The sequence below is a fragment of the Mustelus asterias genome, chromosome 5 (assembly GCF_964213995.1).
Source record: "Mustelus asterias chromosome 5, sMusAst1.hap1.1, whole genome shotgun sequence".
Taxonomy (NCBI): domain Eukaryota; kingdom Metazoa; phylum Chordata; class Chondrichthyes; order Carcharhiniformes; family Triakidae; genus Mustelus; species Mustelus asterias.
The window spans coordinates 90,867,055-90,879,554 of NC_135805.1; the positions used below are offsets into that span (position 1 = coordinate 90,867,055).

General features: G+C 41.2%; 1 protein-coding gene across 1 annotated transcript in view; it reads right to left on the reverse strand.

Annotated features, from left to right (window-relative positions):
* Window positions 1–12,500, reverse strand: part of otofa (otoferlin a) — a 379,834-nt gene that overhangs the window by 140,653 nt on the left and 226,681 nt on the right. The gene's annotated exons all lie outside the window — the stretch shown is intronic.

The window sequence follows — 12,500 nt, forward strand, 5'->3', positions numbered from 1 at the left end:
CGCAATTCAGTCTAAATCATTATTACTGACACCGAAGATCACAGAATTTTAAGCATAATTCATGTTTATGTTCAGCGCAACTTGAGTTTATGCTGTGCTAGTTTGAAACACTTACGCTAGAAGCAAGCACTGCTCACACTCTCAGGTGAATTCATCACCACTGGGAGTTTCTGTTAATTTTAACTGCATTTACTTGCAGGTCTTCAGGGAGGCTTTAAAATTAATCTGGCTATTTTGACTGCAAAGACAATAAAAGCTAAGCATCAAGAGCTATTTTGGTATAATTTTAAGAAACTGACAATTGTATTGACCATTTCTGCCTCTGGCCAGCTTCTGGAGGCAGTGGCCCTCATGCCAGCCCACAATGAAATTGTCACGGGTGGCACTGCCAGGCAGGAGATGGGAGTGTTACATTGGGAAATGATGTAACTGATGATTTCCAACTTGAAAATGAAAATCTGAGCCTAGGATTTGTTTGGACTTACGACTCGTCCGCACAATTTTAACGTGTGAAAATATATGTTACAATTGATCGGCACATTTTTCTCTCCTTGAGCATGGTGTTTGTTGCATTCAAAAAAATCATTATTTACGAGACCAATTCTAAACTGATTACCAAAAGGAACACTTTAGGGAAATGACAAAAATTGAGCCTTAAGCTTAAATTTTAAACTCGGGGTGAGAAATAAGCACGAGTCAGATGGAACAAATCTTCAAGTTCTTTGATGTGAAATGCAGGCCGTAATAGGTTTCGGGCCTCATTTTATATCGACTGCCACCACACCAATATTAATGCTGTCAGGCTTCTGGACAACAGCCAGAAAGTTCACAAACAGGACCACGGACACTCCAGTAGGTGATACTGGATGTGGTGGAGAGAGGCAATCGTAGTTGGGGAGGGATGATCGGGTCACTAGGAAATGACCCTCCAGCCCCATAAGGAAACCATTTTAAAAAATACAGCTTTCTAGTATTTTTCTGGACTTCTGTCCTGCCAGGATTCTCCACTGAGGCTGGCAACAGAGCACCAATCTCACAATACAAAGGTAAATAGCATCAGGAGCTGACTGACATCATCAGACCCCAACATTTTCATTTTAAAAGGCCTTCATATGCCTATGACTAGGGCCTCACTGCCCCCAAAACTTGGAGTTAAGTTACCGGCGGTTGTGAGCATCTAGACAGAAAGTAGGATATTGTCTCTATTTTAAACCCCTTTATGGTACATTCTCATTGAGTGTTGAAGATTAACATCACACTGTTTGACTTGGCACTGATCCCCTGAGTAGGACTTCAACACTTTTCCATTAAACACTAACTGCACCTCATTTCAATTATTCCAAACTTTTCTTTGGTAAATTGCCTTTATGTCTTTAGGATCACAAATAATTTGCTTCTCGTAATATAATAATTTATTCATAATAAACATGAAAAACATCCTTAATACACATATATTTAAGAAATGGGTAAATAAAGATATCATATGAATAAACAACAAATGAAACACAACAGTGGCCAGTGACAGGAAAGTTTTTCAGAATTTCATTTCTGTCGCTATCTCAATTTCAACAATTTGTTTTGTTAAAAAGCTTTCTTTGTAACTTGCCGATGAAGTGCATTATGGATCAAAATCATATGAAACAGTTTTTCAAAGTATTAAATGACAGAAATAAAACATGGGAGATAAAATTAATCAAAAAAAGAATTGTCGGTTAGAGAACCTGTTGCATTGGGAACCCTGGTGTAGCATATACATCTCAGCATCGTGGAAACTGCTAAATTATCATTCTTTAAATAAGCTGCTGCTGCCTTCTTATAACTTAACATTTTTTTGAATCATTTGCCTTTTGAGTTTCCTTACTTTGAAACAAAACAATCCCTCCACTTTAACTGCAACACATGAACAGAAAGTTTTTATTTTCCCCAGTAATATAATGCTTTCTGTAAATTAATATATGAAAAAAAATTGTCAAACTGTAATACTAGCAGCTTTTAGACAATTACCTTGCAGGAGCTAGTCATCTGTATTACAATTCTGGGAATTTTTTTTGCAGCAAGAACATTTAACTTTTTGCTGTTGAAGAAGTTAGTCACCCCATTTTCATTAGGTTTTTCACTGTTGCGTAACTAATACTTTCATTGTTTAATTTGCTTAGCATTTTTTGAGCTTATGTAAAACCATCAAAATTCAATTTTCACTTGAAGCCATTGTAGTATTTGAGTATATCAAATGAATCTCGCAAAGTATGAAAATATAGATTATCTTAATTAAAAGCTATTCACTTAAAACGATGCTTAATAACAACAAATCCCTCAGTGCCAGGTCAAATTAGAACAGAAGTAAAACAAATTCCTCATCATATTGATTTTGTGCAAGTCCTTCCATTAAGTCCTTTGGCAAATCCAGCTTAATCCTAAATTGACGTGATGGCAATTATATTATCATTGTATGAACTTGGTTCATTAATAAGGGCTGAACGTTTTCTTACATCAATATTAGATTGAAACAAATTGCCTCACGTGCAAATTGTAGTTTATTGTTGCAAATCAAGTACAAATGTATTCAACAATACATGCCTCAGGCACATTGACTCAACAGGGTGACCTTTTCAATTCTGGAAATACACACAGACTTTGTCATTGTCAGAAAGATGTGTACACAACAAAGACATTCTTAATTCCTCTGCTTTGTTGAGCAAACACTACATGCTATTTTCTTAGATTTATCATCTCAAGTATTAAATGTTACTACAGCCTAAAAGAAAAGTTGAGCAGCCTCATTCTAATTTAAAAACACACTTTCTGGATAGAATGCTGTAAAATGATTTCAGATACTGATGTCTACTTTCCAAAATGCATGAAGGTTACATACCGTATAAAAGCGTTGCTTCTTCAGTTTGAATTTCTGGCACCCGTCAAAATTTCCAATGGAAAGAGTACAAATAAAGAAATTCTTCAGAATATATTGCCCGTCTTACTAACTCTCAAGCCCATCTTGGTGGTGATATCGATTACACTCCGAAAGAAAGAAAAAGCAACAAATGGAAAATATATTTTTAAAAAACTTTTAATTGGGACAGAGTCAGGGGACTGTGCTGCTGTGAGAGGACACCTGATGAATGTTGCATGAGATGGAGAGAACCTGAGACTCTGAAAAGAATGCTTAGATCACTTACTCACACTGGCACCATCCTCCATTTCAAATGCAGCAGTGACTCATACAATCTTACAACCATTATCATCCATGAAATAAAATGAAACATTGTCAAAATCCCTTTCCTCTGTATCACTTCAGCATATAATGAAATTCTACCATTTCTGCTTACTGTTCATTATCAAACATTGAACCTTTTGCATTTAATGATGTAATATATGACTAGATATTAAAAGTGCCCGCCAAATAATTCCTTGCCTTCCATCAGCCCACTGTTCACATTTACTCTTATTTTTTCAATATAAATGACTAAATATCATCCGCTTTAAGATATTCTTTCCTGAAACGCTATTTTAGATGACATTGGATTTTTATTTATATTTATAAATTATTTATTGAATCCTGGCTGCATTCTTAATTGATGGCTGATTGTAAATAATTAAAGGCAGTCTGATATAGATTTCCTTGTGCTCAGTGTGTTTTGTGACACACATCGAATTTTGTAACTACGAAAAATAATACGTTAATTATTGTTTGTATTTTGATTAATTTAATGGGTAATGTTCATCTGGATTCTTGATGGGAAGTATTTCCCCACTTGGTCACCTATGGGCTGGGCTCTCTTTTTCAAAATCAATGTGTACCTGTGAAGACTAATCTTGGGCTGAACAAATGGCTGAAGCCATCAACAGACTGACTTGCAGAAAAACATTTCGTCTTGTGATATTTCAGCCGGGTTTACTAGTTCAGTGGAGGAAGGTGTGGTGTTACAGTTCTACGTGTTGATTGACACCCACGTTTCACTTATAAACCAGTGCTGAGCATTATAAACTTAAATGTGACCCCTAATATGCGTAGTGAAGGAAAAATTACATAATCCCGATTGCTCACAATGGACATGAACACTGATGTGATTCATTAATGGCAAAATCGATCCCCCTCCCCTCCCCACATTGCCCCTTCCCTGCCTACATTTATTAACTTTTTAATAAAATATTAAGGACATATGATGTTAGTTCTCTTCTTGTCTACCCTGATGTTAGTTTAGGATTTTATAATTAAATATTCTACAGAGGTGACAGGTCTTTGGTATTGGAATTTGGAGATGAATATTACTTGAGATGGGCAGCTGGCCAGAATTTAATAGCTGAGAGGTGAAGTTGGATGAATATTCAGAGGTTTTGTTTGATTATATTTGAGAGATCAGGAAATGTTTATGCACAAGTCTTCACTGAGAAATTTTAAAGGGGAAGAAAATGGGCACAATTGCATCCATTTACTGAATGCAGAACAGGCTAAAAATGCTTCTATTTCTGGATCTGTTTTACATGCCCTCACCATGCCTGAAATATGTCCAAAGCTATACTGAGCGGGGCAAAATTGAGGTGTCCAAGTGGCTGCCTAAAATATATTGTATTTCTCATGACTGTCCTGCCACTTTTTTTCTGGTATCCTAGAAATTGGTTTGTAAGCTTAGCTTATTGGTTAGCCTATTCCAACCTCACTTCCATTCTTCTCCCCCACTTCCCAAGTCATAACTGCCATAACTAAAAACTGGTGAACTGCCTTTAGATTCAACCTACCAAAAGTATGCTGCTTTGGCCAGAGGCCAACTTTTGCTTGAGCCTCGAGTCTCCAGTTTCTGGCCTGTTGAACTATTTCAGGCTTCAGATAGAGCCTAAACCACTTTCTACCCCACAGTATCTAAGGTAAGATAAATAGTATGTGGAGCTGAATGTTACCATCCCTCTGTAGATGGGTCCGGAGGTAGAGGTTGTCTGTTAAATGGTGAGGAAAGACGGAGTGGGTAGAATGCCACAGTCTTCATGCTGTCATGCCATTTTGCCAGTGGGGGGGTAGACAGCCCTTTTGCCAGAGAATAATTGAGCCAAATAAATGTAATATTAAGGGCCTCTTCCCACTGCCATTTTACCAGTGGTACATGGACCATACATCATGTGGCAAAATTGCCAGCTAAATCCTGGCCACCTCACAGTGGGCGCGAGGGACTCCTCCTTCTGATGCACTCTTTGTTCCATGGAGAAGCCCCCCCCTAGTGGCAATGGGCGCCATCGTGCCAAAAGCACCACCTGTCTTCTCCAATGGCCCCTAGGCTCATTTCAGTAAAATTTTTAAACATCTTTTAATGGAATGTGGGCATTGCTGGCTCGGCCAGCATTTATTGCCCATCCCTTATTGCCGTTGAGGTGGTGGTGGTGAGCTATCTGTTGAACTGCTGCACTCCATGTGGTGTGGGTACATCCACAGTGCTGTTATAAAGGGAGTTCCAGGAATTAGTTTAGCTTCCTTTGCTCACAATTTCACCATGTTAACTGTAAAACACATTAGAAAATACAATCATAGGTTTGAATCTTTTGTGTTACTGTAATGGGATGACAATCTTGCAATAAAAGGTAGGGAACAGAAGGGAAAAAGCTTTCACTTTTTAATCATCTCAGCAGCTTCAAAAATCTAACAAAGGTTGGCAATTTCAGAGGGCAAGGAAAGGAAAAGGAAACTCTCTGTAGATGCAGTCTCTACTCTTAAGTCAGGCCCTGAAGAAGTAAAATTTCTTCCTCCCAATTCAATCAACATAAAGACTTTTCCTGACCTTGACAGCAGTGCAGCAACAATGAGCGCTATTAGGGAATCACAGCATTGCTTCGGGCAAAGGAAGTTATGTCCCATTAGCTTGATTGATTTTGTTTTAATGTTGCTGAATGACAGAAACCCAGTCGCTAATGTGCATGTAGATTTTTGGAAAGTCTTTGATAAACACATTGGGTGTGAAGTAAGATTGTATCATTGGATAGGCAGGCATATCGCAGCTTAAACAGTAAATTGGTTGCATTCACAGAAACAGAGGGTAGTTATTAATGGTAGCAGCGCTGAGAGTGCAAAGTGCAAAGTTTGGGGTTAGATTTGGTGCCAAGTAGCTGTTCCTTTCTCAGAGAGGCATTTGCCATAATTTGCCAGTATATATGACGAATCTGGATTTGATGCAAATCTTCAAACAGAAGCTGAATAATTACCTGTCAATAGAATGTATTGATAGAATTAATAGAATTAATTGTTAATTAATTGTTCACCCACTCCCTTAGGCTTAACTGAGCAACAGAACTTGATGCAGGAGACTTTGTTGGGTTGTGGAGAAAGAACTAAATTGAGATATTGGTGCAAGTCAATATGAAAAACAATCACGATTTCTAGATTATCCTATCTATTATATTCACAGATATGCCATTCTTTCCCTTTTACAATAATTAGGTGTAGCTCCCATATTCCAGGAAAATTTTGGAACATTCTGGTAATATTACAGTGATGCACTCCAATGGGATTGTACGGGCTGGATTCTCCGGCCTCACCCGCAGCTGGGATTCTCCAGTCCTGCTGCAGTGAACAGAGATTTGGCTGAACGCCAAATTCTCCCTTCTTGCTGGCAGCAGCAGTGGGGCGTGAACAGCTGGAGAATTCCAGCTTAATGGGATTGTGTAAGTTATTTTGAGAAATATTGGAGCAAAATAAAACAAAGTCAGATATGCCAAAATAACAGACACAGTATTACCAGATTATTCATACATTATCATGTCATTTCTTATGGACCAAAAAGTTACTTAATTTCAGTCATGCAGTCTTGGACATCATTTTTTAAATATGGCAAATCCGTAAAATAATAAAGTAAAATTTAAAGCTTTTAAATTAATGCTGCAAATGAACAGCATAATTCGAAAATATTCCCTCAGGTTCAGCAGAAAATACTGAAGATTCTCAGGAGGGCTAGCTAATGTCCCGCCCTGCTCAAAGCATTGGCAATGATACTGGAATACTTTTCAGAGTCAGAGAGGTTCTTTTGTTTATGTGGCATGTTCAGGTGTATCTTAGGTGTCTGTATGTTTGCTCTTAGTGACTGCAAAATGCATCACACTTTACCTGTTTCATTGGGTGGACAGTGGTCTCGATCCCTCTCCTCCCAACATGCCCCTGCTCCATTTGTTACAGGAATATATTTTGATTAAAGAAAAGGTCCTTACTTGTTTTTCTTTAAGCACCCAGTTTGCAGCACTAGTTTAGGCGCCCACGACTTGTGCCAACTCGTTACCAGGTATATTTGTCCTTGTAACCACAGATGCTATGCCGGCTCCCTCGGAGTACCCTTCGCCATGGGAACTTTAGTCATTCAGAATTTCTGTACCTGATTCTGCCCTCTCATATCCCACTGGTCACACAAAAGGCAGGTGGAGGCATTACCCTTTACAGGACTTCACACAGACCCTTTTTGGCTGGGACTCAGTCTACCCAGTTTCAATAGTGTGGGAGGTGTGTGCAAGAGAGGCTGAGGGATTTTGAGCCTGTGATTATCTAATCTTCTACTGATGCATATTTCATTCAGTTAACTTTATGACATAGTGGCCTGAATTTTCACTCCCAGGCCACGAGTGCAGAGTGGGGACAATTTTTGACTCCACAAATCCGGAAGCTCCGATTTTCAGTTTGCGGTGGGGGTGGGGGATTCCAGGTACAGGTGAAAATGGGAGTCCTGGCGTGTCTCCCTCGAAAGAGTTTCGAGGCTGCTGAATATGGAGGTGGGCTGGGTGGGTGGAAGTCATGCCTTGGTACTCCGGAACATTGTCCAAGATAAACAAAAATGAATAAAATAAAAAACAGCCCTCCAGCCTCACCTCTCACAACCTCTCATCCTTCCACACATGGCTCATGCCTCACCCATGCCAACCCATCCACCTCATGCCCCCACTCACCCCCACAACCTCTTATCCCTGCCATGCCATCCCATGTGCTCCACCCACACCCATGGCCCTTTATAGCCCCCACGTCAACTTATGCCCATCTACTCACCATTCATGGCCCTTTATAGCACCTATGCCAACTTTATGCCACCCCTTGCCCACCACCCACCATCCTTTGCCCTTACACTTACCACAACAATTCAGCCAATATCCATCATGGGCAGAATTCAGGACTGATATTGAGATTAAATGAAATTTGTGAGTGCCTACTGATAATTCACTATTTCAAAAAAAAGCATTCTCATTGATAAAAACCCATTTGCTACGGTTCATTTCCTTTAATCCCTGATGAAAACAAACATTTGTATTCATACTCGCATTTCAAAGAATGTATAACCACTTGGAGCTGCAAATAAAATTGTTAGCTGACAGGCATCCCATTATGATAATGACAGGTTGTGAAATCAGTCATGCAGCACTAAGCCTATAATGTCAACCCTCAGGCTTATGTCAACAGACAGAGTGAAATAGCAGGCAATGTTTCTTTTTACCCTGCAGACAGTTTTTTGTAACATGAAATGGGCAGGGCATTTTGAGGCCTTGACCACTTAATAGTTCTTCTGACAGTTCTCTTGAAAGTTCTCTTGATCTTTCCAATGAATTGATGCACTTTTTACACATATTCATGTCCACCTTCAACAATCCCAAAGGACACCTTACCTCTCCCAAAGATGTCCCTGGATCATACCTCTCCAAAAGGGTACCTTACCTCTCCAAAGAATTCTGGTAGCTTTAAACCTTCATCTACCAGGTCTAAAAAGTGTACAAATTGTCATTTGGAAATCCCACTAACCAAAATTAGATCTGCCTGAGGTAGCTGTATTTTAACACATGCAGTTGCCTCTGTGAACCACAGATATGTACATTAGAACCAATCTCCATCCCCCTTGCCCACCCCTGTGAAAATGGCAGAGGTTGGCATCGGGGGCAGGAATTCCAGATCTGGACCACCACCATAATTTTCACTAAGGTGGAAAGCCTCCCTGTCAGCACAATCATTCTGGCCAAGGTTGAAAATTCACCCGTGTCATTAATTCAGGAGCCTCAAAGAACAACTTTGGATGGACTGAGAACAGATGACCTGAAGGTTAATTCCTGGAACCTGAACTGGAAGACCTAGCAGCAGTTTCACGAAGAGTCCAATAACCTCATGTGGGTGATCAAGGTCAGCGAACATGCATTTTCATATGGCATCTCCTACCCACCACATCATCAATTCTCACCACATCTCATTACTCACTCAGCACAATTTACTGGCACTCAGGACTCAGGTCCAACATCCAATTACTGCATTTCCCTCTCACATAACTACCAATAATGCCAATCGCACACACACCTCGAGCTGCCTCCACATAGTTCTAGCTATTTAGCTATGGCAGGCACATCACCCAAAAAGAGTGCAGGACAATCACTGACATTTTACCCTCTCTCTTGCATAACCAGGTATCCCATTATAAAAGGGAGTTGAAGCAGAGAAAAACAGACACAAGTGGCTGCATCTTCTGACCCTACAGAGGTGACAGTTCTCCTCATCTCTCCAGATCCAGAGCAACTGCAACTGCAGTCCCCATACCTGTTTCAGTGTTTGTGTAGACAGGCCAGCTATGTCTCTGGCCTTGCGTATGAGGATGACTAAAGCCAGCAATTCACCAATACGTGACCAGAGACACCCAGTGTACTTTCCGACACTTGGCAATAGCAGGATTTCTCCACAATTACTTTATCTGCAAGCTGGGTGCCTGATCCTTTAAAATAGCTCAAGTCGAGAGCCCAGCTTGAAATTCAACGCTTGCAGAGTGACATGTAACTTTGTTTAATGACCTGTGTGGTCCAAATTAGGAAGTCAGTGATGCCCATATGAGTGCCCTTCTGAAGTGGGGCCGAACGCAGCTGGTGGCACAGCGTATATTAGAACATAGAACATAGAACATAGAACATTACAGCGCAGAACAGGCCCTTCGGCCCACGATGTTGCACCGACCAGTTAAAAAAAAACTGTGACCCTCCAACCTAAACCAATTTCTTTTCGTCCATGAACCTATCTACGGATCTCTTAAACGCCCCCAAACTAGGCGCATTTACTACTGATGCTGGCAGGGCATTCCAATCCCTCACCACCCTCTGGGTAAAGAACCTACCCCTGACATCGGTTCTATAACTACCCCCCCTCAATTTAAAGCCATGCCCCCTCGTGCTGGATTTCTCCATCAGAGGAAAAAGGCTATCACTATCCACCCTATCTAAACCTCTAATCATCTTATATGTTTCAATAAGATCCCCTCTTAGCCGCCGCCTTTCCAGCGAAAACAATCCCAAATCCCTCAGCCTCTCCTCATAGGATCTCCCCTCCATACCAGGCAACATCCTGGTAAACCTCCTCTGCACCCTCTCCAAAGCCTCCACATCCTTCCTGTAATGTGGGGACCAGAACTGCACACAGTACTCCAAGTGCGGCCGCACCAGAGTTGTGTACAGTTGCAACATAACGCTACGACTCCTAAATTCAATCCCCCTACCAATAAACGCCAAGGCACCATATGCCTTCTTAACAACCTTATCTACTTGATTCCCAACTTTCAGGGATCTATGCACACATACACCTAGATCCCTCTGCTCCTCCACACTATTCAAAGTCCTCCCGTTAGCCCTATACTCAACACATCTGTTATTCCTACCAAAGTGAATTACCTCACACTTCTCCGCATTAAACTCCATCCGCCACCTCTCGGCCCAACTTTGCAACCTGTCTAAGTCTTCCTGCAAACTACGACACCCTTCCTCACTGTCTACCACACCACCGACTTTGGTGTCATCAGCAAATTTGCTAATCCACCCAACTATACCCTCATCCAGATCATTAATAAATATTACAAACAGCAGTGGCCCCAAAACAGATCCCTGAGGTACACCACTTGTAACCGCACTCCATGATGAATATTTACTATCAACCACCACCCTCTGTTTCCTATCCGCTAGCCAATTCCTGATCCAATTTCCTAGATCACCCCCAATCCCATACATCTGCATTTTCTGCAGAAGCCTACCATGGTGAACCTTATCAAACGCCTTACTAAAATCCATATATACCACGTCCACTGCCTTGCCCCCATCCACCTCCTTGGTCACTTTCTCAAAAAACTCAATAAGGTTAGTAAGGCACGACCTACCTGCCACAAAACCATGCTGACTATCACCTATCAATTCATTACTCTCCAAATAACTATAAATCCTATCCCTTATAATTTTTTCCAACATCTTGCCGACAACAGAAGTGAGACTCACCGGTCTATAATTCCCGGGGAAGTCTCTGTTCCCCTTCTTAAACAATGGGACAACATTCGCTAACCTCCAATCTTCTGGTACTATACCAGAGGCCAACGACGACCTGAAGATCAGAGCCAGAGGCTCTGCAATCACTTCTCTTGCCTCCCAGAGAATCCTTGGATAAATCTCATCCGGACCAGGGGATTTATCTATTTTCAGACCCTCCAGAATATCCTGCACATCCTCCTTATCAACTGTAATACTGTCTATTCTACTCCCTTGCAACCCAGTGTCCTCCTCAGCTATATTCATGTCCCCTTGCGTGAACACCGAAGAGAAATATTGGTTCAATGCTTCACCAATCTCCTCCGGTTCCACACATAACTTCCCTCTGCCATCTATAACTGGCCCTAAACTTGCCCTAACCAACCTTCTGTTCTTGACATACCTATAGAACGCCTTAGGATTCTCTTTAACCCTATCTGCCAAAGTCTTCTCATGGCCCCTTTTAGCCCTTCTAAGCTCGCTCTTCAACTCCCTCTTAGCCAATCTAAAGCTTTCTAGTGCACTACCCGAGTGCTCACGTCTCATCCGAACATAAGCCTCCTTTTTCTTTTTAACCAACAAAGAAACTTTTTTGGTGCACCACGGTTCCCTAGCCCTACCAATTCCTCCTTGCCTGACAGGGACATACCTATCACAGACTCGCAGTAGCTGCTCCTTGAAAAAACTCCACATGTCGGACGTTCCCAGTCCCTGTAATCTCCTAGTCCAACCTATATTTCCTAATTCTCTCCTAATAGCCTCATAATTACCCTTCCCCCAGCTAAAACCACTGGCCCGAGGTTCATGCCTATCCCTTTCCATCACTAAGGTGAACGTAACCGAATTGTGGTCACTATCACCAAAATGCACACCAACTTCCAAGTCTAGCACCTGGTCCGGCTCATTTCCCAGCACCAGATCCAATATAGCCTCACCTCTAGTTGGCCTGTCTACATACTGAGTCAAAAAAAAAAAAAACCTTCCTGCACGCTTTGAACAAAAACTGACCCCTCTAACGAGCTAGAGCTATAACAATTCCAGTCAATATTAGTCAAGTTAAAATCCCCCATAACAATTGCCCTATTACTTTCACTCCTAAGCAGGATTGACTCCGCAATCCTTTCCTCAACCTCTCTAGAACTTTTAGGAGGTCTATAAAAGACTCCCAACAGGGTGACCTCTCCTCTCCTATTTCTAATCTCCGCCCATACTACCTCAACAGATAAGTCCTC